At 48.2% G+C, this 25,034-nt stretch overlaps 1 long non-coding RNA gene across 3 annotated transcripts in view; it reads left to right on the top strand.

Annotated features, from left to right (window-relative positions):
* LOC109277500 (uncharacterized) overlaps positions 1–24,159 on the top strand; it is a 51,644-nt gene extending 27,485 nt beyond the window's left edge. For 2 of the 3 annotated variants that reach the window (XR_002085173.2, XR_002085174.2), the window contains exons 3-4: positions 18,815–18,926; positions 19,584–19,670. This is a non-coding gene — a long non-coding RNA (uncharacterized LOC109277500). Of the gene's footprint in view, positions 1–18,814; positions 18,927–19,583; positions 19,671–23,872 lie in introns of those variants that run through there. The other variant, XR_008422153.1, reaches the window with a different exon arrangement.
* The last annotated feature ends 875 nt before the right edge of the window (positions 24,160–25,034 follow it).

The following is a 25,034-nucleotide window of genomic DNA, read 5'->3' as shown; positions in this document are numbered from 1 at the left end:
TTTTTTTATTATTTGAGAGACAGAATGAGTGCAGGAGGGACAGAGAGAGAGGGGGACAGAGGATCCGAAGCGGGCTCTGTGCTCATAGCAGGCAGCCGGGTGTGGGGCTCAAACTCACACACCGCAAGATCATGACCTGAGCTGAATTCAGACGCCTAACCGACTGAGCCTTCCAGGCATCCCAAGAGCCACCTTTTTAATGTCTTTCTCCCTGGCCAGGAAAATTGTCCAGAAGGGTGTGAAATAGGCACTGGCCAGGCCAGGAAAAGATTCCTCCTCCCTGTTCATCGGATGATTCTGCTACCGGTGTGAAATCTTCATTTTAACCATAAAAAAAAAAAAAAAGTAGGGTGGCCTGTCTACAAATACTTTTTTTTTCTTTTTTAACAAACTCCTTTCATAATGCTAACAACGATAAAGTAAAACCTCAATCAGCACTTGATTGAGTGAGTGATTGACTCACTGCTTTGTGGATCTCAGCGTAGGTGCCCAAGGGATGAGGGAATAGGCCCTGTGCTAAATCGGGGAGGGAGTGTCCCCGTGTGCGTTTGTTTTCTTCCTGACATAAACTGTCGCAGTGCAATTGACAGGAAGGGTGATTTGTCCCCTCGGAGATTCTGCAGCCTCCTGGCCCTTGTCGCAGCCTGGCCTAGGAGGAGACGAGGCCAGGGTGGAGGGCACGAGAGCCTGCCGCGTGCAGGGAGCCTGGGGAGTGAGGGGTGGCTGTCCGTTTTCCATCTGGAGCGGCCCTCAGCGTTTGTCCTGGCATCCTGCAGGTGGGGCCATGGAGCCGACGTCCTAGCTGAACGGAACCTGAGCAAGACCTGAACCCTGATTGTCATGATGGTTAGGAGTAACTAGCTTTTGAGGACTGCTTGTTACAGCCCCATAACATGGCCTGTTCTGCCCGCCAGTAGTTACTCTGGCTGTGGTGTGAGAGGAGCAGAATGCAAGCCAGGAAGCCTGTTGTTGTTGTTTTTTAAGAGAGAGAGAGAGGGAGGGGAGGTGCAGAGAGAGTGGGAGAGAGAGAATCCCAAGCAGTCTCTGAGCTGTCAGCACAGAGCGCGACACGGTTGAACCCATGAACTGTGAGCCCTAATCGAGTCGGAGGCTTAACCGACTGAGTCACCCAGGCGCCCTGCAGGGAGGTCTTTGAGAAGGTGATTTTGTTCCTGCAGGTGAGAGATGACGGGAGGTGGGGAGAAAGGGCTGGGGTCAGTGACGGGTGGGGGCTAAATAGACCAGGGCTCCAGAATGGCTATTAAGGGACAAGGGAAAGCGTCACTTCTGCTCGGCTTGCCCGAAGAACTCTCAGACCACCAAAGTTCCTCTCACCATCTCCTATTAGAGAATAAATTCCGCTCATCTTCTCGCAAGAAATGGGTCTGTTTTCACCCTTCGTAAAGGGCAACAGAAAGTTCACTCCAGAGATGCGAGGCCCCCGGGCCGGGCTGTCCCACGGCCGAGGCTCTGTCTGTTGGCAACGCCGTCAATTACAAGCGGCCGAGGCAGGTGCCGGTCAGCTGGCCTCGCAGCGGGCGTTAGGGAAATCGTCTTTGGCTTGATTATATTAGCTGGCTGTCCCCAAAGAGGTGAGAAAATAGACCTAAATCCCTCTGGCTTTGTGCCTCATGCCCCGCCCATCCCTTGCGTTCAGGCGTCACGGCTCAGTCAGAAGATGGCCTTTCAGCACAGCTGCTGTGGAAAATGGGGAAAATCTCGTTAGAGAGAGAATTGTGTCAGGAGAGAGAGATGCAATTTAGCACTGTATATTCTTATGAAAATGCGTGTGCATCTCTGAAAAGGCACTGTTCAGGCAGGACAAAGGAGAGAGAAGCCCAGTGGCCGATCCTGGCGACCAGAGGACAGGGGTCACGTGGCTTTGGATGTGTGGTTTGCTGCTCCCACCGGCTGCCTTTCTCCGGAGAGCTCGGAAGTCGGGTGCGGGTGCCCATTCCAGCGGGATGGGCCCTAGCGTCTGTCCCAAGGGGGTAGACCCGCGCCCTCCAACGTGGAAGCCAGTAGCCGTGTGTCGCTATTTACATTCAAATTCATGAAAATGGTGTCGGATGAAAACTTCAGTCCCTCAGCTGCATTAATCAGATTTTAAGTACTCCATAGCCACATGTGACTAGTGGCTACCAGACTGGACAGTGCAGGTAAAGAACGTTCCCCGGATCGCAGAAAGTTCTGTTGGCCATTGCTGGTGCCCCCCGGTTCTGGAAGACCCAAAACGGAAGATACTCAAACAACAAAAAGGAGGGAGGTCTTCGCTGGCCCCAGCCTAAGGAGCCTGTGTGCCTCTCACTTCCCTCTCCCACTAAGTGGCAGAACTGGGGTTAGAGCCCAGATCTCATTTAATTCCAGAGCTCACCCCACCTCCCCCCACCATCTTTAGACTCTATGTAACACGGACTGGCCCCAGATTGCTATGAAGTGGCTCATTTCGCTCAATACTTCCTGCTCTAGGGAGCTATGGTATTTATCCACTAGGTCTGACAGGTCACTGGTCAAGGGATGCTCTCCCAGTGTCACCAGTCGAGGGATGCTCTCCCGGTGACAGAGCCAGCATTGATTCCGGGCACTGTCGACCTGCTCTGGACGGCCAAAGAAAGCCCAAGGCAGGGAGCTGACAGATGGAATTTGGGCTGGATGCCCAGACCTGGTAAGTGCAGGAGAACATGGGAAGGCACCCAGAGTGCATGCCCTCAGTGTCAAGAGAGTGAGGTCACACAGATCTGGGTGGGGGGTGGGGGACACATTGGCTCTGCCATCTACTAGCTCTCTGGCCCCTACATTTTCTCTTCTTGTCCCGTCTTATCTCTCTCCACAATGAGGGAATTCCTTTAAAATATGAATCAGATCCTGCCACTCCCCTGCATTAATCATGTTCGTGATTTCCCACTGATTTAGAATGCAATCCAAATTTTATAAAGGTCCACACGACCTGGCTCATCCTTTACCCTCCAACGTTATCTTTCCTGACACCTCTTGTTGGTACCTTCATGGCCCTCGTCACGCCCTGGAACTATTTCCTTGTTTGCTTTCTTGGTTATTGCCTATATTCCTCCTGGGCTGGAGACTTCATGAAGGTCGGGCATGCTTATTTTATTCCTTACTCTATGTACTGGTGCCTCACACAGCCCCCAGAGATGCAATGAATACTTGTCTAATGAAAGAAGTAACAGTCTTATGCACGATGCTTAACCTCTTTGAACTTCTGTTTCCTCGCCTGTAAAATGAACTAGAAATATTTTGTAAGGTTATTTGTAAGACAGAAGCAGTGATGGAGTGCACGGCACACAGTAGGCACTCAAGTTGGCAATTATCAGTAGTATAGAAAAGTTGTAAGTTCAATACAAGTACCTTTTTTCCCCCAGAGCCATTTGGAAGAAAGCTGCCAACCTGATGATCCATGACCGCTGAATATAGTAGAATTTATTTCCCTAAAACAGGAAGGCTCTGAGATAGTCACAATAAAACTGTTAGGATCAGGACATTAACCCTGACACATTACTAACCTCTAATCCTCAGACCCCATTCAGCATTTGCTGTTTGTCCCAATGATGTCCTTTGTAACAGAAGGGTCCAGTTCAGGATTGCCCATTGCCTGTAGGTGTCCTGTCTCTTGAGTCTCCTTTAGTCTGGAGCATTCTTCAACCTTTTGAAGGGGACAGGCCCATCATTTTGCAGAATGTCCCTCAGTTTGGGTTTGTCTGATGTTCCCTTGAGTTTAGCTTTGGATCGTGCATCTTTGGCAGGAATGGCACAGGAGCAATTCTGTGTCCTTATTGAATCCTGCCAGGTGGCATGCGATTTCCATGTGTCCCATTATTGGTCTGTTCTCTTTGGTCATGTGACTAAGGTGGTTTCTGCCAAGCTTCTTTTTGCTGTGAAGTTACTCTTTTCCTCTGTCTTAATATTTTTGTGGAAAGGTTCTTTTTTTTTTTGTTTACTGTTTATTTATTTATTTTGAGAGACAGCGAAAAAGAGTGAGCATGAGTGGGGGAGGGGTAGAGAGAGAGGGAGAAAGAGAATCCCAAGCAAGATCTGCATTGTCAGTGCAGAGCCTGATGCAGGGATTGATATCATGACCACGAGATCATGACCTGAGCCGAAATCAAGAATCGGATGCTTAACCAACTGAGCCGCCCAGGAGCCCCAGCTCTTTGAAACTATGTAAATGTCGTCACCAAATCATTCATTCATTCATTCATAACATTAAGAACTAATTCTTTGCTATTTTACTTAGAGGATTTAATCCATTACTATTATCATTTATTTTAGTGGTCAGATTGCCTCATTTTGGGCCAGTGAGAGTCCCTTCAAGCTGTCTTCTGCGTCCCTTGATACAACCTCCGTTTTACTCTGAGCACTGCTTTGCTTTTTGGCCCAGCAAGATGTTCTAGGCTCATCCTGTACTCTCCCTGAGCCAGCAGCCCTGGAATCAACCATTTCTCAAGGGAGCCCTGGTTCAGTTCAGTGGGGGTTATCTAGAAGTAAAGTTGGTCCTGGTGTGTGTATTGCTGTTGGGGCATCACAGTTCTGAGAGCCCCTCCGTGGACAAAGCTCAGGGATGTGTGTGTGTGTGTGTGTGTGTGTGTGTGCACACGCGTGTGCACGCATGTGTGCACACATGTGTACACACACACACACACACATGCTCACGTCTGTATTTATTTCTAGACTTTTTCTATATACTGAAAACCATAAAGTCACATTGGTACCTCTGATTCAAATCTATCACCATCGAGTTTATTCTGATTCTTTCCACTTCCATATTTGTAACTCCCTTCTGATGATGAGAAAGCTGGCTGCCATTTTCCTCAGTATATTTAACTGTCTGACCAATGAAACAATCATCCTGTTACACCTGCCACTGCTACCTTGCATGGGCCCCCTTGTCACCCTGCCTGTTCTCTCTTAGCCCATGTTAGCTGTACCCTCAGGCAGATATCCTCCTCATCCCGCTTGGGCTCTGATGGCAATCCAATCATTGTGGTTGTTGCTGTTACTATTATCCTTGGCAGGCTAGTGGGGCTGAGGAATGGATCAGATTCTCATTTAGATAATCTGCTTTCATCCAACCGGAGGAGCCATTTCTGGAGGCTCGTGTATGTGTGTGTTTTTTATATTCCTAAGATGCTTCTCCCCAGCCCCGTCTAAGAGGTCAAAGCAATTAAAAATCCTTAATAATTACCCAACATTCAGGAATTGATGGCTGATTTCAAGTGCCATGCCTTTTATTCTTTCACCTCCCCCGCAGAAATCTAAGGGAGGAAAAGTAAGTAGCAGCTGAAACGATCCCCCACTCACTTTCTATAAAGAGGAAAATTAGCTGCTCTAATAATCATGAATATTAATGTATAGCCAATTGCACTCAATTAAAATGATGATCTATAATTTTGCCTCGGAGCTTTATGGAGGCCATTTCAATGACTACCGAGTGGAGTTGGGCGCTTTTCAGAGTTCATGGGTTCGGCTTAACTCTCTCATCCCCATCACTGGCTTCCATGTAGTATGGACCCCAAGTTCTTCCCCGGTCAAATTGCTCAACCCTTGGAGTGTGCATTTTCTCTGTTTTTAGGGTCTGGGATATATCATGGTCATGGCAAGTTTATGAGATCCTGTGTAGGTCACTCTGATTCCATTAGTCCTGAAAACAATTCCCCCATTACTCTTCTGACACACAGGTTCGCCATGATTGTTCGATGAAGTTCTCTTCTCCCTGGAGAGCCGACTGACCGTAGGTGGGAGTCCCTAGCCCCAAATGTGCCAAGTAGAACCTCTTCCCTGGGAATCTGAGATCGGGACTAAGAAGGTTTAGTGTCAGAGGGATGCTTTTGAGCAGCACTATAAAACTCAGGAGCGGTGGGCAGCTAGCTTCTGGCTCGTCACATAAACTGGACAGCCCACACGCAGAGAGAGAAGCAGGCTGAGTGGCAGACGTAGAGAGGAAGCAGGCATCCTGAGAGCCGTCTGCTGCTCATTCAGGTCCCTCCTGAGTCCTGGAATGTCCCTAGCCTGGTTTTTTTGAAACACTCTGTACCCTTACATGTCCCCTTTTATTCCTAATGTTAGATTTAGAAAACTACCGTGACCTGTATCCAAAGAGTCCCAACTGACACGATTGTCAATGGACAGGCCTCTGTTCTTATTTCTGAGCCCGGAGCAGGCACTCCTGCCAGTCCTTACTGTTCACAGCAGGGCTATCTCAACCAGAAAAAAGGCCCGGGCCGGGCCAGAGCATGGAGCATCGGTCATAGCCTCCGGCTCTCGGGTTCTATTTCTATCTATTCATCAATGATTCTGTTAAAAGAGAAAAAATAAGACAACATAAGATGAGTTCAGTGGAGAAAACGCACTGAGATGGTTTGGTCGTTCTGATGCCAACCAGTGGGTGGCCTGACATGTTATTTTTCAGCTAGTTGTTTGGGGTTCTTGCAGACACAGCTGCTGTGTGTCGGTAGCTCTCCTGGCTGTTTCCCTCCATGCCCTGTCACTCTCTATCCCCTTTGCCCTGCTGTATTCTTCTTAGCTCTCATCACTGCCCGATATCGCAGTACCTATTTGTTAGTTCTTTGTGTGCTGATTGTCTCCCTCAACTAGAACAGAAACCTTGTCTATCTTGTTCACTACTGTTCCCTCGTATCTAGAACAGGGCCTGGCACACACTAGGTGGCCAACAAATATTTTCAGAATGAAGGAATGGATGGATGGATGGATGGGTGGGTGGGTGGGTGGGTTTAACCTCTCTTTGGTAAGCTCAAAGCAGAGGCTCTGGCTAGTGACCAAACACATCGCAGGGGCTTGAATATCCTTTTGTTTAGCCTTCTTCCCACTGCACAGAGGCCATTCATTAGGGCAAGTGCCTTTTCCTGGTGTGTCCAAAAAATGTGGCTTGGAGCTCAGCCTTTGGATTTAGCACACCTGGGTGTGAATCCCAGCTCTGCCACAGCTGTGTGCACCCTGGGTAAATTACTACACCTCTCCACGCTGTATTTCTTCATCTTTGAATTAAGGACAATAATAGTTCCTATCTCATTGGGTTGTTGTGCAAACCCAATGGGCTCTGAGTGTTGATTTCTTAGCCCTGAAACTGGCATGTAAGCTTGCTCAATAAATGTGAATTTTTATTATAGCTCCATTAAAGAGACATCACACCCCATTGTTGAGTAGTTCATTCATCCATTGGTACACGAATCGATTAGTTAGTTCAGCCAACATGCACTGAGCATCCGTGTTTGTGTTAGATTCCAGGGATATGAATATGGTGGTAAGACAATTTGCCTCTCCCAGTGAGAATTTGTGTCGTAGGAGAGAGCTCTCAGAAAGATGACCTAAGGCATGATTATCTCATGTGCTCGCCAGGGCCATCAGCATAGGTACTCAGGGTAGGGTTTTGAAATGGGACTTCAGAGCAGTGCTGGATGGTTCAGAGAAATCTTGGTAATTGGGACACATGGATTCTGGTTGCAACTTGCTGTTTGAACTGAGAAAATGCACGTCACTTTGACTAGCACATTTCCCCACCTGAAAAATACGAGTGTGGCACTAGATCAGTTGGCCTCAAGCTTTGATGTGCATCAGAATTTTTTGAGGCAGTGTGTTAAAATGCACAATGCAGGACTCCGCCCCACAGAGAAGGATTCAGATGTTGGAAGGAATGGTGTTTTAGATGATTCTGATGCAGGCCCTCAGAACACACTTTGAGTGATTGTGAACTAAATGATATTTCACATTTCCTCTTTGTGGTTCTGACACTCTTAAACACAGCACAGTCCCCATCTTTAATACTCTGCTTTTCTAGAAGTCAGGATATGGTGTAGCCTCCTCTCTCAACCTTTAAGTCCTAGGGAGCTTTCCATGGTTCTGAAGTCAGTTCCAGGGCTCTGTGGCTGAACAGCTCCGGGTGGCACCTTCTGTTGGCATCTTCTGGGTAGCTGTTCCTTCACAAAAGGAGATCAAATCAACTGTAAGGCCTCCTCCCCCTGCCCAGAAGTTGTCTTAGCCTCTCCTCTGCTTGGTGAAAGAAAAAAAAAAATCATATTCTTGTTTCCATGCCAGGTTGCTAGTGCCCTGGTTTCCATGACAGCAGAGAGGGAATGGAAGCCAGGCTCTCACCTACAAAGGAATTAAAATCCACCCTCTTGGAGAACAAACAATGATTCCAGGAGAGTCCTGGAAATTGGAGAGTGTTGGTTTTGATTCATCCAACCACACAGGAAGGAGAAGGTGTAAGGAGCACTGAGGGAGGGGTGGTTTTGTAAGGGCTTTTGTGAGTAGGGCAGATTATAATGGTTATGGCAATAGCAATGATAACAAGTCAGTCCACTACACTTTAAAATTTGTGGCATCCACTTTAGACTCTCAGTGCATCCTGTGGCTTTTATGCAGGAAGAAACAGTGACCTCAAGTGAAGTGATTCATATACTACTTTCATGCTGTCTCTTTAGTGCCTGGGGCTTCTTTATCATTTGACCTGTACTTCTCCAGAAATGCCCAAGCATGGGCTCTCCTTCTCATCATGAAAATCCACTGGTCCCCTGTCTCATTGTCTCCCATTCCTGATAGCAATGACACATTCGAGAAGTCAGTCTTAGCTAGAGAGCAATAGTGAGTCAAAGGGCTAGTCTGTCAGATCGAGTTTATTTCTAGTGGCAATATCCTAATGCAAACTGGTGACTCTATTGGCAAAAGTACTGACACTTTGCCAGATCAGGGAGGAAAAGAATTTATGAACACAGTGTATTTCCCTATTCTGCTTACATGAAGGGCTACTCTGATTCACTTCAGCTTGGAGAACCAGTTTCATGTTCTATATTTCCTCAGGACAACCCCATGGTAGCTACTGTTATTGTCCACATTTTACAGATGAGGAACATGAGGCCCAGAGAGGCTAAGAAACTTTCCAAGAGATCACACAGCTAGGACATGCCAGAGTGGGGATTTGAACCTAGGTCACTGGCACTGTTGTTAGACATGAGTGACCAATTCACCTGGACAAAAGCTGGGATAAGCCCCTCAAGGCACCGGGCTTGCTTGAAGCCAAAAGGTACTTCTGGGGAGTCTTCTGTGGATAATTTCAAAGTGGTGTCCTTAATCAGAAGGGTCTTGATCATAGAAAGGCACCTGGAGAGAAGGGATTGGATTGGGTTGGGAACAGTTGCCCAGCACAGGGTGACATACAGTTGGCCGAGTCCTGAGGTGAGTAGTAAACATAGAAGCCTCATGGTCACAACAAAGACACCTCAGTTTCATGTTTTGCCATAATGGGAGAACCCGGCAGCATCTTTAGACTTGTCTCCTAACACTCCAGAGGGCTGGGTGGCGATGTCGGGATGAGATTTCATCTGTGTAGAGATTCTAGTCATATGATTGGGGAAAGAATGAAGGCCATTCCGTCATAAGAGGTTAGGGTCTTCATGTTGGACATGAATAGGACCTTAGAAATAGTCAGATTCAGCACATCTCAAAGTGTTTTGGTGTATCTCACCAAGGAGATATATATATATATATATATGTGATGGTTTAGGTGTTATATTAGTCAGGATAAGCCCACTAATGCTGCAGTAACAAGCACGCCCAGAAATCTCCATGGCTTCATACCACAAAGCTGTATTTCTCCTCTATGAATTCTGGTGAGGGTCAGTCAACCCTCTAGGTGGTGGTCCTTCATGCAATGACTTAAGGACTCAGCCTGCTTTGATTTTTTCTGATGCTGCCACCTCATTTGGTAACATTCAGGTCATGAAGGCAGAGGTAGGGAGAATTGAAGGGCTGCTCATGTTGAAATAAAAAAGACTACAGACACAGGATTTTATTTTATTAAAATTTTTTTTTAAATCCTTATTTGTTTTTGAGAGAGAGATAGCATGTGAGCAGGGAGGAGCAGAGAGAAAGGGAGACACAGAATCCGAAGCAGGCTCCAGGCTCTGAGCTGTCAGCACAGAGCCAGAGCCTGACGTGGGGCTCGAACTCACAAACTGTGAGATCACGACCTCAGCCGAAGTCAGACGCTTAACCGACTGAGCCACCCAGGCGCCCCCAGACACAGGATTTTAAAATCGTTGCTCTAAACCAGAAGTGGTTTGCAAGAAGGAAAGAGGAGGGTATTCATCAGCTAGGGGCTTAGGGCTACCCATCTCATTTTCTTAGCATACTGCAATCACAGATGTTCATTTATCCCTGGATATAACCCAAGACCACCTCCAAGGTTTGCTCTGTGGTCAGCATGGGAAAAGGTGCCTTGACATTCAAGAAGGGAAGATGAGGCTTCATGACGTTGGTAGAGGAGGCTCAACTCCCCAAAGGCTGTTTCAGAGAGATACTGATAGCATACATTTGAAAGGAGTAGCCAAAGAGAAACACAAACGCATACATACACAAAATGCACAAATGCACTGAAGCCAACACACAAAGACACACAGTTCACACACATATCCAAGCACACACAGGCACACCCACACCCACACCCACAGCGATATACCGACACTCGCCTCCTCTCTGTGTGATTAATCTCCCCAAGGCTAGGAGGAGAGACCAGAAGGTCCCTGAGGTCCCGTGGGGACAGTGAACTAGGCCTGGAGTGTATAAATCTGGGGTTGGCAGAAGAATGGGCTCAACCACCCCCATTTCTCTCCTGCTGGTGCCCCGTAAATCTCTCCTGGCCCCTACCTCCCCTCCCTGCAGCAATCCTGGCTGCCACCTCTCCTCGGTTTACTAGATTTAGGTGCTGGAGTGGTTTGTTTTCTCCCCAGCTTGGTAGAGCCTGCCTGACAGGGGCAAATTTACCATCCCCAGAGCCTGCAGAATCAATATCACTTTCTTCTTGCCGGAGGGAGAGAGTGGGATTTGAGGGGGATCATCCATGGTTGGTTTGGCCTGGCCCCCTGCTCCTTGTAGAGCAGGGGGAAGGGATTTTCAGCACCAGGCAGGTCGGAACTTCTCCCCAGCTCAGTGTAGACTGCCGAGCCTGTGATATGTGCACCCGTGTACCTCAGGACCCAAGGCCAAGGCCGGACCCTGGGAGGCAGAATTCCACAGGTGTTGGCTATTTTTCTCAGACCTATTATAACACCCTATAATGAGCGTCAGGTAAGAGCCATAAACCTGACCTGGAGAGAAGCATTCTCAGTGATGTTACAAGCTTTGGAGAAAATGGCTGCTCACCTCAGTAGCAGAGGCCCTGGCTGTTCTGAATAGCCATGACCGGTCACATGGGGGCTCATTGCCAAGCGACACACAATACCCGCTGTCGCGGTGTTGATGGAGGGTGGGGCCGGCTCCGGGCTTGCTGCCCTGGTCAGCCGTTACTTGAGTATTTGGAGTTGTGGTATGGACGTGGGCGTGAGGAGCTCAACAGGTCTCCCGTTCTCTCTCTTCCTCCCTCCCACTCTCCCCCATCCTCCCTCCCTTTCTTCTCAGGTATTTATTGAGCACCTACTGTGTACTGGGTGCTTGAACAAAGCAGGCCTGGGCCCTGCCCCGGTAGTGTCTATGTGGTGGTCTGGGAGGACAATTAACAAACAGATGGGTGAACAAAGTAATTTCAGAGGGTGAGAAATTCTTTTGAAAGAGTGAACCCAACTGATGAGAAGGGAGTAAATGGGGGAGAGGGTTTTATACGGACTCACGGAGGGCCTCTTGGAGGAGGTGACATCTGAGTTGAGACCTGAAGGGAGAGAAAGAGCCAGCTGTGCAGACACTGGGGGCTGAGAACTCCAGGGCTAGGGACCAGCATGTGCAAAGGGCAGAGGGTGGGGTCGGGGGAGAGCTGGGGGCTTTCCAGGAATAGAAAGGACAGGGTTCGTGAGGACAATGCTGTAGGAGAGGAGGTCGGACACGCAGACAGATCATGTCCTGCCTCATAGACCAGGGTGAGAAGTGAAAGTTTTAAGTGTCGCCAGAAGTCATTCGCTGGAGGCTCCAAGCTGGAAAGAGACACATGATCCAATCTATATCTTAAAGAAAGGACTCTGGCTGCTGTGTGTGTGAACGGCCTGTCGTGGACCAAGGGTGGAAGCTGGAAGAGAGGGAGGTGGCAGCAGCAGAAATCCTGGTGCCTTGGCCCCAGGTGGCCTCAGTAAGAAGGAGGAGCTGGATCCCCAATAGATTTTGAAGGGAGAGCCAACAAGACTTGCGGACCGGTTGATAGGACTGGGGTAAGGTTGATATTTTTGCACTCGTCTGTCTTAATTTAGGTACATTCTCTTTTCATATTAACCTTCCCTTGATGATCAATATTGTCGCACCTCAGATTCCCGGGAGGGCAGGAGAAACGGGCTGTAATGGAGGCTGAGTGACGTGATGTCAGAGATCTGGCTCGTGGTCCTCTGTGCTCCTGACTTGTTAAGTGACGTTGGCTAAATCGCACCCCTGCTTCCCCCTGCCCGCCCCACCCCCCGCCCCTCGATGTGCGTGGTCACCGTGTGGAGCAGAGGGAGGCTTTGAGGGTATCTTGGGTTCGGGCACCAGGAACGGAGCGCAGGAGGTCGTGGAGCAGAGGCGTGCATGGTAGGATCACATCGGGAAGGGTTCATCTCTTGGCCGACTGGCCCCCCCCTCCCCTCTGCTCTCCCGCCGTGGTTCTGAGGACCGCCTTCCCCTCTGTCAGGTGTTGCCATACAGGACTCTGGATGAAAACCTACAGAGAGAGGGAGAGAGGGAGAGAGAGATGGGTGAGTGAGCCCTTTGGGTGCTGCTGTGGCATTCAGCTCTGGCCCCTGTGACAGGGGGCAGTGACGTCACCCTAGATGGAGCTTCTGAAACTTGGGCCACACCGATCACCACCGAGGAAACCGTGCACAAATAGGTTTCCTTTTCCTCGCAGCAAACAGGTTGTTCATTAGTGTGCTAATTAGCGCTGACCTTGCTTCCAGAATAACTCTTGGGGGTCGGCCTGGTGGGAGTAGGTGGAGGGGCATGGATGGGAGTCCTCCCGCCTCCCGCCTCCCGCCTCCCGGCTGGGCTAGATGCCTCCTCCCCTCCTCCCCACTGTGCCCCGCTGGTCTCCGCTTCTCCATCGCTTCTTCTTCTCTTCTTCGTGCTCCCTCTCTGCCTGCGTCTCACTGAGCCGGGGGCTGGGGCCGGGGGGGGGGGGGGCCCGCTCTCCAAAGCAACAGTTCATTTTTAGATTCCCTTGTTCACATTTCTGCTTCACAGTGTGAGATCTCACAGAGACCAGCGTGCGGTTCCTCTTCCGTATTTTAGCAGGCGCCTCCGCGAAAACAGGGTTTAATCAAACGAGTGACTCTAATGGAGAACATTCAGGTGTTCCGACAGACCGATGGATAGAATACCTTGGGGCAAGGAAGCAGTTCCAGTTGTTAAATAACATTTCCCCCCTATTTATAAAAACTGTGTGCGCTCTATGCGTAACACTTGGAAAACACAGAAGGGCACAAAGAAAATGAAGCAACACATTCCTCTCTGATTCCTCCACTCAAAAACCACACACACACACACACACACACACACACACACTGCTAGCACTTTGAATATTCTTCTGTACTCAGTGATTTTCATGCAGCACTATATTGTGAACACGCACCGCATCAATATTCTTCTAAACTATGATTTTCTTTTCCAAATGGAAAAGTTTCGAACAACACAAACCATTAAAAAAAAAAAAAAGGTCTGCTCTTCTCACAATCCTCAGGATAACCCTTATCACTTAAAAATATTAGTCAGCTTGGGGCGCCTGGGTGGCTCAGTCCGTTAGGCCTCTGACTCTTGACGTCGGCTCAGATCATGATCTCACGGTTCGTGGGATCGAGCCCTGCATTGGAATTCTCTCTCCCCCTGTCTCTCTGCCGCTTCCCTGCTCTCTCTCTGTCTCAAAATAAACATTAAAAAATATTTGTTGGCTTTCCCCCCACGTATCTGTGCGCTAAAATGTAACCCCTGTAGAATCTTGGCTTGTTTTTTCCGCCTCTGTGTCCTCAGCACCTACACTATGTCCTACGTGTAGTAGTGCTCAGTAAATATTGTTGAAGCAATGAAAAATATAAATACATGTTTAATAAAGTTCCTGGGGTAGAGTCAACTTGTACATTTTCGGGGAACGCGTGGAAAACCCTGATTTAATACATTACACGCATTTCCTGCTTTCTGGGAAGAAGACTGGAGTTTACCTTTGAGAAGGAACATCCCTTGATTCTCAGTGAGCAGAAAATAAGAAAAATGATCTATTTACAGTTCTTGGGGAGACGCTGAAAGCCCAAATGCTGAAGCACAGATGAAGCTGTTAGGTATTCTAAGGAGAACCTAATGCAAACCGTGTGTGTGTGTGTGTGTGTGTGTGTGTGTGTGTGTGTGTGTGTGTGTTAGCAGAACGTGCCCCTGCAGGGCTGGAGAAGAATCTGCCTCCGCACTTGGAGGTGGGCTGCTGCAGGCCTGCATGTGCTTGTTTGCTCTTGGGAGATGGGGTGTGTGTTCTCATCTGAGCCCTTGCTCACTGGGGTTGGGGATTGAGGGCCAGATGGTGGCAGGAGGGACGTGCAGGTTTGATCTTCCCATCACCTGAGGCTGGAGGCGAAAGGGAGGGTTTGGCGAGGAGGACCCAGGTCTCCAGGGTTGGTCTCCCTCCCAGTGGTGATGTATAAGACCTAGCAGACAGAGCTGTAAATGTCCTGCCAGCCAATGCAGTCGTCTCATTTGGGCCAGGAGGCTCACTGCAGGCGGTGACAGGACTTCTCGGTGGAGGAGACGCTCCCTGCTTCATGAGGAGGTGTTGTTGGTCTTCTTCCTTATCTTTCTTCATCCAGAAGGAGCTGGGTGGGAACTTGGAGGGGTGGAGACCCCTGCCCCCACCTCCCGCCTTCTCCAGAATGTCTTTAGTGCTCAGCGAGCAGCTCCTTGTCATGGAGCTTGAATGTGGTGTCTGCTCTTCAGGATGGAGAGAGAGGAGACTTTCTTAACAGTGGTTCTAAATTGGTGACCCAGTTGGCTGAGCGTGTGCCTTGGGCTCAGGTCACGATCTCGCTGTTGGTGAGTTTGAGCCCCACGTCGGGCTCTGTGCTGACAGCTCGGAGCCTGGAGCCTGCTTCGGATTCTGTGTCTCCCTCTCTCCGCCCCTCCCTCACTGGCACTCTGTCTCTCTCTCTCAAAAATAAATAAACATAAAAAAAAATTAAAAAACCCCAATGGGTCTAAATTAATCTCCATGTGACAAAGGCTCTCCTCTTATCTTGCTGTCTGTAGTGTCGCACAGCCTGAGGATCTGTCAGCATTTGAAGTGCAAATACCCTATGGCCCACAAATGCCACCTCTAGGAATCTCGTCTCAGCACTAGTGTGATGGACAAAGAGGCATGTATTGACGTTTTCCGCAGCATCAAACAAAAGGGGTTGTTTGTAATAGCATAAAACTGGGAACAAGCTAAGCGTCCATCTGGTGGGGACTCTTAGACAAACCATGGTATATCTGCACTAGAGTGAGCCAGATCCGTACCTGTGTGTGGGTGTTTCTCTGACACATGCCACCGGGGAACGATACACAGAGAATGGTCCCATTCATTCGAGAAACACAAAACCAATGCAAAAATGTGTTTCTATGTGTACGTAAATGCAAAGAAAATCCCGCAAGTGTGCCTGCTTGAACAATAACTGGGGTGACTTCTAAGGAGGGCAGCGGGATTATGTGTGTGGAGTCTATGTGGATAATAACGATGGCAGTTAAAGTAACAGGTGACGTTTGTTGAATGCTTGCTCTGGGCCAAGCACTGTTGAAGGGCTTTATTTGAAGGAGTTAACCTACCCAATCCTAATAATGACCTTATGAATTATGATTAGATTCCTTATTTTACACGAGGAAACGAAGGCACAACTCCAGGGGGTGCTATATGCATAGAAAACAATACGAACTGTGGCCCTGGAATTGTGCGGGCAGCGGGACAGCGGAGAAATGAGGCAAAGGGGCCGATTTAAGAGGCGGAGTCGGGATTTGAACCACTATGCTTTACTGCCTCCACTGCCTATCCCATCCCCCCTTAAAACTAATTTTTACAGTGGGATTTTCAGGTACTTCACACGTGTTAAAAAAAACACAAACCCTACAGCCTGGTTTCACTTGGATATTTTCGAGGGCTGTGTGGTGAAGTTCGTCAGGGGAACAGCATCTTGCCTCTGGGGTTAGGGGTGGGAGTCGTCCCAGCAGAATACAGAGGTAGGACAGCAGGATGCCAAGGTCAAAAGGACGTGTGGGCTCATTCCTGAACCCGGGGTGAATGGATTCTTGGGGAACCTTAAGAAACAGCTGGGACTAATTCTAAGCGATCAGGCTGCTGTGGGCTTGTTAGCTGAAAATTTTGGAGTGAAGTAAACTCTTTTTAGGGAATAAAAGCCTTTATTGTATATTTACAGGAGGGTGACTCCTGGGGCACGAGGGACTACATAATAATACTCCTTATGGAACAAAAGTAGGATGGCTTAGTATATGCTGACTGGTGTTTCATTCAACGTGTCATGAAATAACACTAGGCCTCCTTTGAAAAAAGGTATGGCTGTGTACCTGCATCACTGTCTATAATTTGGGGGTTGACTATAATTTGCTTCCTAATTCCCTGGAGAGAGCGCCACTGTCCCCTCCATACAACGCTGCAGGAACATCCTGGGGCTGCATTGGCTGGGATCGGAACGCACCTCTGACTTATCCAGGAAGCTTATAAAACATGCAGATTTCTAGGCTCACTCTGTGCAGTAACTATCTACTCCTACGTAACGAATCACCCTGACACCTAACGGCTTAAAACAACAGTGCATTTTTGCTTCACATAGTTCTTGAGGGTCAGGAATTAGGTAGCATCTTTCCCGGTTGGTTTTGGCATGTGGTCTCTTATGAGGCTGCGGTCAGGGTGTGGGCCAGGGCCTGGCTGGAGCTGGGGGACTGATTTCACAGGTCACGGAACTCGGGTCCTCGGCATCCGGAAACCTGCGTCACGCTGGCTGCGCATCCTCGTGACATGGTGTCTGACTTGCCCCAGAGCAACTGACTCAAGAGAGAGCAAGGCAGATGTGATGTTGTTTATGACCTAGCCACAGAAGTCAGCTTCCGCAATAGCCTACTGGTTACACGGGTGTTATGGACTGAGCATTTGTTCATACGTTGAAACCCTAATCCCCAATGGGACAGGTTAGGAAGAGGGGCCGTTCCGATGTGATTAGGTCACGAAGGCCTCCATGAATGGGACGAGTGACCTCTTTATAAAAGGGACTGAGAGAGCTCCCTCGCCCTTCTGCCATGTAGGACACAGCAAAAAGATGGTGATCTGTGAACGAGGAAGTGAACCCTGGCACCTTGATCTTAGACTTCCAAGCTTCTAGAACCTGTGAAATAGTTTATTGTTTACATCAACCCCATATACGGTATTTTTTTGGGTATAGCAGCCTGAGCTAACTAAGACAACAGGTCAGGCCTATTCAGGGATGAGGGGACTCAATAAAAGGTTGCAAATACCAGGGATTCACTGGGAGGCAGGAATCACAGGGGACCATCTTGGAGGCTGGATGCCACAGCCTGAGAGATTCTGATTTCCCAGGCATGTGGGGTGGAGCTTAGGGATCTACCATTTTAACAAGTGCTCAGGTGACTGCTGTATTAACCCAGCCCAAGCTTACTGGCTTGGTGATCAGTCCCCATGCCAGGTGGCTACAGACGGGCTCCTGAAGTTTGCTCTTCCTGGGTCGTGGGAGTGAGGGGTGAGGAACGCTGTTTGGTTCCTTTGGTTTATGTATATAGTAGAAGAAGAGTTTGGACAGTCCTGAAAATGACCCCTGGGCCTGTAAATGGACCTTAGAAGAAAAGACAGTGGACAGATCTGCTCAGTGGTTTAAGGACCATCCCCCCCCCCGCCCCCGCCCTTTGGAGGCAGACTGACTGAGAATTTGGGTGTCCCTTGTTCCTTCTGAACCTCAGGTTCAACATCTGTAAAATAAAAGTAATCATTACAGTGAGTGTGTATGACTTTGAGATTAAAAAGGAGCAAAAACCCTAAATGATCATTTTGGGGATCATAGAGCCCCTTGAAAACTACATGATAGCTGTGGATCCTGCAGGGGTATCAGTTATGCATGCGTGCCTGGCACACTTTTCCCCTCTTCTGGTAACATCACTCTGATTTACAGTGAGAAGCCATCTTTCCTCTAGGCGGTGGGGGTTTGGATTCGTCAGTCTTACTCCGGTCTCCCTTGAGAGGCAACATGAGGCCTGGCCAATCAGAACATGCGCTGCATCCTCCAGCACAATGATTGGTTCAGGTAATGCACATGACTGCAGAGCTGTCCAATGAGAATGCATTCCAGGACCGGGGCACCTGGGTGGCTCAGGTCATGATCTCAAGGTTCATGAGTTCTAGCCCCACACCCGGCTCTGTGCTAACAGTGTGGAGCCTGCTTGGGATTCCCTCTCTCTCTCTCTCTCTCTCTCTCTCTCTGTCTCTTTCTGCCTCTCCTGCACTTGCACTGTCTCTCAAAATAAATAAATAAGCTTAAAAAAAAAAAAAGAATGTTGGGACACCTGGGTAGCTCAGTTGGTTAAGCATCTGACTTCAGTTCAGGTGATGATCTCACAGTTTGTGGGTTCGAGCCCCACATCAGGCTCCGTGCTGACAGCTCAGAGCCTGCAGGCTGCTTCAGATTCTGTGTCTCCTTCTCTCTCTGCTTCTCCCCTGCTCATGCTCTGTCTCTCAAAAATAAGTAAATGTTTAAAAAATTAAAAAAAAAAAAAAAGAATGCATTCCAGGACTAAGGAGAGAGATACTGCTACAGAGATATTCTTTTTTTTTTTTTTTTTTAATTTTTGCTGGGATCTCTAGCTGGTGGGATGTGAGCAAGGAGCTGCTGTCAGTCATGCTGGGGAAACACCAACCTGAGAGTGAAGCCAACAGAGATGAAAAATAGCAAAGAACCCAGTATTGATGCTCTCTTGTGAGTACCTGGATCAAACCACACTTGAACTTCCAGGTTATACTGGTCAGCAAATTCCCCTTTAGGCTTCATTACTTTGAGCTGGGTTTCTGACACTTGCAAAGCCTTGAGGTGAGACCATTCTGAAATGCTAAAAGCCCCAAATAGATGCAAATGATCTGTATTAAATTTTCATGCATTTGGTACCTTTGATGGTGAGGAGGCAAGGTGATATTTTCCTGGATCACTCTCCCATTCCCTCGGGGAAAGAAATTATTTTGTTTGTTTTGAGAAGCAGACATTTGGCCACTCCCAGAGAAATAACCCAGTTCTGTTTCTTACAGTGTGAACACGTCTTCAGAATGGCATATCTGCTGTGCTGGACCACACAGCACAGTTAGTATGTGCTTACTGTATACCAGGCACTCTCCTCTACAGGAATTAACTTATTAATTCTCCCCGGAAAAAGCAAAGCAAAGCAAAGCAAAGCAAAACCAAACAACCAAGCCCCAAACAAATAGAATTTCTAGTTTTGGCTTTTTCTTTTCCCACGAGACCAATGGCTCTTGCTCCTGGCTTATATTAGAATTTGGTATGAGATGATAGTTGATGTTGCACAAAGTCTTATAAGGCAGGATAATTCGTTGAGATATTAATTTGTGGTTTTTTTGCTACAAGAGATGAATCAGAATGTGAGGCGTTATCTGCAAATTCTCCTCTCTGCTGGATACTGCTAAGAAAGGAGAAAAGAGGATGGACGTGAGGTAGGCAGACGTCCAATGTCTGCTTCTATTGGTACTCGATAAATGTTTGTTTCCTTCCCTCTTTCCTCTTCTGTCTTGTTACGCATCATGACAAAGTGGACAAGTGTCGTCTGCAGGCAGAACTGTCCCGGGGAGACTCAAAACCTACTCCGTAGCCAATGACCTACCTATAAAGCCTGTGAATTCACATCAGGCAGAGGACTGGGTTACTGAGAGCTTTCAGGGACGCTGTAGGAGAGTGAACTGTCACAGAACGTCTCCACTCATAGCTTGACAGTGATGTGCAGCCTAGATGATCCTGTTGCCTCAAAGGGAAGGACAGGGAGACAAGTGCTCTTGAGGAGCAGGGAAACGGCAGAAGCGGTGGGAGTGGAGGGAGACTCCTCAACGCCAGAAGGGGGTTGGCTGGAGTTCTGCAGGTGCCGTGATTCTCCATAGGATCCTGAGGGGGATGGCTGGAACGCCCCTGGTGGTTGGGATGTGGTGGTGTGGAATGACTGGGGTACGCTTAAGGAAGACGGAGCCTGGCTGTTGGGGCTCTCGGTCTGCACAAGATTTCTGTGGCCAAGCTTAAGCAATTCTGTAGAGAGCTGGATGATAGCCCATTAGCAACACATGGGGAACTGAGGACCAGAGGCCTATCTTTTGTTTCCTGAGCTCCACATTAAGCCTCCCAGATTCCGTGCCACCTTAGAAATGTGGAAGGACTGGGGTCGCTGGGTGGCTCAGTCAGTTAAGCATCCTATTCTTGATCTCTGCTCAGGTCATGATCTCACGGTTCCTGAGATCGATCCTGCTCCGGGCTCTGCACTGACAGTATGGAGCCTGCTTGGGCACTTCTCTCTCCCTGTCTCTCTGCCCTTCCTCTCCTCTCTCTCATGCTTGGTCTCTCTCTGTCTTAAGTAAATTAAAAAAAAAAAACTTAAAAAAGAAATGTGGATGGACCACCCCAAAATATGGAGATTGAATTTCTCACCAACCCTATAAGATGGGGGGGGGGTGGGAGGAGGTTCAGAGCTGATCGTAAAAATGAGCCGTGGATTCATTGCATATTTGAGTTTGTAGCCGAGTCTTTTATTTTATTATTAGTTTTTAATGTTTATTTATTTTGGAGAGAGAGAGAGAGACAGAATATGACCAGGGGAGGGGCAGAGAGAGAGGGAGACACAGAATCCGAAGCAGGCTCCAGGCTCTTAGCTGTCAGTACAGCTCGAACCCATGGACCACGAGATCATGACCTGAACCGAAGTCAGACGCTTAACCAACTGAGCCACCCAGGTGCCCCATGCAGCCTGAGTCTTTTAAACAGAGCTGTCCGTATTGAATGTTTACTTGCACCAGGCACTGTGTTGAATTTTGTAACTTATGGTATTGCCTTTACCCCTCAAAGCAATCCCATGATATTAGGTATTATTACATTTTATAGGTAAGGAAACTGACTCCCAGAGGATTTAGAGTGCTTGTTGTAATGTATGTTAATGGTGCCCCTCCACACTTACTCCCTTGGGTCTTACCATTTCAGAGTTCATGGGCTAGACTTCCAACCCTCAGCATCTGCAGCTCTTTGACAGAGGGATCCCACTGACCACCAGAGTCCCCATGCATAGCAGGCCAGAAGTGGCAGGGAGTTAATGCCTCCTGGGACAGCCCTCGAATAATGATTTATAGGAGAAGTTGGTGTATAAATACCCCAGCTCCCTTGCTCCTTGGATGAGGTAGCTCCTTGGATGGGGAACATCACTGGTTCCCAGGAGTCCCCAACAGAATTCAATCCCGGTTGACCTCCTTGGTAGCTTCCTTAATACATACCCTGCATAGTTCCATCTCTTCTCCAGTCCCCTGCTGGTGCTTCATGAGGTCACTGCCTAAATCACCTGCTTGCACTCGGACCCTTGTCCCAGAGGAGGTTTCTGAGTGATCCCAAACTGAGATACTTGACCATGATAAATAGTGAATTGAGGAGCTGGGATTTGAAACCCATTCTGAATCTCTCCATTGCCCGTGCACCTAGCCGCTGCTCTGGAGCTTTCTTTTAAGCTTGATAGACCAGCATTTCAAGTGTCTGCAGGGACACCATGATGTACACGTTCTCTGCCACTCCGCAAACATGCAAGCAGCGATCTCACTGGACATGTGCACGGAGGGTGGGCATATTCTTCGCAGATGCCCAGTCTCTTTTCACAAGGGAGTGGCAGGAAGAGTGGCCACTTGCAGGGTGGAGTTCCGTGCTTTGATGGGAAGGAGGAGGGAGGAGTCTGTTGCTCCAAGAAAGGGCCTGTGTGCCGATGCTGACTCTAGTTAATATGCCGCCCGAGTACCTCTTCTCCAAGCTGGCCATCTCTCAGCTGGGCGATAAAGTGATTTAACTAGGGCTGTCTCTCAGGCTAGAGCTCCTGGAGATTGCTCCTCATTTATCACAGAGGGAAAATTGGGATCTGCAGCCCATGGGCTGCCAGCGTCATCTAGGCTGCGTCACTGATCTTTGAGTGGTGAAGTTCTCCAGTGGGTAATGGAGTCAGAGCCTATACGCTCCAGCAGCCATGAAAGCTCTTCTCAACCCAGTCCTCTGCCTGATGTGAATTCTGTGGCTTTGTGTTTAGTCACTGCCAACGGGGTGGGAGTTGATGGACCCTAGGAAGATCCTTCTGCCTACACGTGCCTGCTCTGCTGGTTTGTCATGATGTCTCTCAAAAGAGAAGGGAGAGGAGAGTGAAAGAAGTAGATACTTTTAGCACTCTTGCAATGGAAATCGTATGCTTGCCTGCATGGAGGGGTCTGCAAACTTCTTCTGTAGAGGACCCAAGAGTAACTATTTTAGGCTTTGTGGGCCACATGGTCCGTGTGGCAACTGCTCAACCCTGCTGCTGTAACACAAAAGGGTTGAGGTGGCCAGCCAGCCGACCCTCTTTTCTAATAGTACCTGGTTTTTATTCCACTTCTTCCCACCTGCCCCTTGTGCTCCTGGAAGACCAACTCTACCCCCACCATCAGGGTGGGTTTTGATTGGTCTCAGCTAATCAGCACAGTCCATTTCCCTGGACACTGATTGGTTCAGAGGTGGGAATGTGATCTAAGTCAGTCCAATCAGAGTGAACGTCAGGACTCTTGCTTGTGATGTTGGAAGGAAGACATTCTGTGTGTGTGTGTGTGTGTGTGTGTGTGTGTGTGTGTGTGTGTTGTGTGTATGTGGATTGTGTGGGTTTCAGACATGAGGCCTGGAACTGCTGCAGCTCTTTTGCTTTCATGAGGAAAGCCTGCTCGTGGAGGAAGTCAATCACAGTGAGGAAGTAAGAACCAAGAGAATGAGAAGAGTGGGTCCTGAGACTTTCCAATTATATATTACTTTTTAAAAATGCCAGTGTAAGTTTTAGGTACTTGTAGCAGCAAGGATCATCTGACTACACTTCCATGTGGCTACGCATTGTGCTTTACAGATATCACCTAATTTAATAGTTGTAGCAACTATGGGGTGCCTGGCTGGCTCAGTCGGTAGAGCATGCGACTCTTGATCTCAGGGTCGGGAGTTCAAGCCCCACATTGGGCATGGAGCCTACTTAAAGTTAAAAAAAAAATAGTCAACTCTATACGGAAGGCCTTATCATCACTATTTAGGAGATGTTGAAACTAAGACCTAACAAAGATTAAGTGGCCCACCTAAAGTCACGCAGTGTAGACACTATTGTCCATGACCATTTTGGATTCCTCTTCCATTCCCTTATTCTGGCACCAGACCCTGCACCCTGACCCCTGTGACTGATGGCTCTTGAGAGGGGCATATGCCGCAAGCTGAGCCAATCGAAACGCTTCTCTGGGATTTTTCTCTCTGGAGCTGGAGGTAGAGGTAAAGAGCTCTCTATGGTTGTGTAGCTCCTCTTTCTAGAAACTTCTTTTCCATTCATATCCACACAAGTAGAGAGGACAGCCATGTTAGCACTTGACCCTGCCTCTGGATACAGTTGATTGGTTCAAGGGTGAAAACTTGACCCAAGAAAGACTAATCAGTTCTGTAGTGGTGTTGATATATATCCAGAAGTTCTTTGATACTCTTCCTTCCAAACAGTTAAGCCTAATTTCCCTCCCCTTGAATATGGGCTGGACTTAGTGCCTTGCTTTTAATGAATAGAATGATGGTATTTGACTTCTGAGGCAGGTCATAAAAACGATAGTTTCTGGCTGATGTTCTCTGTCTTTCACTCACCTCAGGGGAAGCCAACTGCTATGCTTGATTGAGGACACTCAAGCAGCCTATAGACAGGCCCATGTGGTGAAGAACTATAACAACCAGAACTAACTTCCCAGCCGTGTGCATGAACTATTTTGGAAATGGATTCTGCAGCCCCTGTCTGGCCTTCAGATGATTTCTGGAATATGAGAGACCCTGAGCCATGACTACTCAGCTAAGCTACCCCTGGATTCCTGACCCACAGAAACTATGTGAGATTATAAATGTGGTTGTTGTTTTAAGCCACTCAGTTTTGGGATCATTTGTTATGCAGCAGCAGATAACTGATGCAAAACCTTCACTGAGATTGTTGGGCTTGGGATTGAGATAGTGTGGCCAAGTGGATTTAAGATCCGTTGGCAGCCACATGTCCTATCATAAAGGTCAGAGTGTCTGAAGAAGCCAGTTGCATGTGTGTGTGTGTGAGAGAGAGGGAGAGAGAAAGAGAGAGAGAGAGAGAGAGAGAGAGAGAGAGAGAGAGGAGAATGAGGAAAAAGATGAATTGTGGATGCATGTTGTTTCTGCCTACCTAGCATCTATCTTTGTTGGTGACAATACCCTGATTTGCCATGGCACAAACCACCATTTTCTCACTGAGAGTTCACGTGGGTAGAGTAGGACTGATTTCAGAACTCTCTTCCAGGATAAGCATGTGGTTCGTGTAGTTCTAGCACGTATGTGAAGCAGTTTCTGAAGCCACGGTTCCATGAGCCAATAATCACCCCTGTCCCTGCCCTTTTTTTTTTTTTTTTTTTGCTAAAGCTGATTTGACTTGAATTTCACTTACCAGTGAAAAAGACCAGTCTGAAATGGACCAGAGATGAGCAATGGAGGGAGACGAAATTTCTGATGGCGTACCAGTTCCTGCATCCAGCTGTTCCTGAAACCCAGCCAGGTCCCGCCTTTAATAATAGCAGGGGCAGCAGCAACAACAAACATTTACTGAATGCCTATAATAAATCCCACCTTCTGCTAATTTAGCTCCTCTTACTCGCAACCGAGAAAGTCTTAAAGAGCCCAATATCCACTGCAACAATATCTGGAAGGGGAGAGAATGTGCTAAGGGAATGTGCTAAGGGAACGAAATTTAAATCAAGGTTTACAAAAAGACACAAGTGGGAAATCATGCAAGACTGTAACTGA

The sequence above is a fragment of the Panthera pardus genome, unplaced genomic scaffold, assembly GCF_024362965.1.
Source record: "Panthera pardus isolate Hobbes unplaced genomic scaffold, ASM2436296v1 HiC_scaffold_15, whole genome shotgun sequence".
Classification (NCBI taxonomy): domain Eukaryota; kingdom Metazoa; phylum Chordata; class Mammalia; order Carnivora; family Felidae; genus Panthera; species Panthera pardus.
The sequence above is the reverse complement of the archived record's forward strand: the minus strand, read 5'-3'. Positions and strand labels throughout refer to the sequence as shown.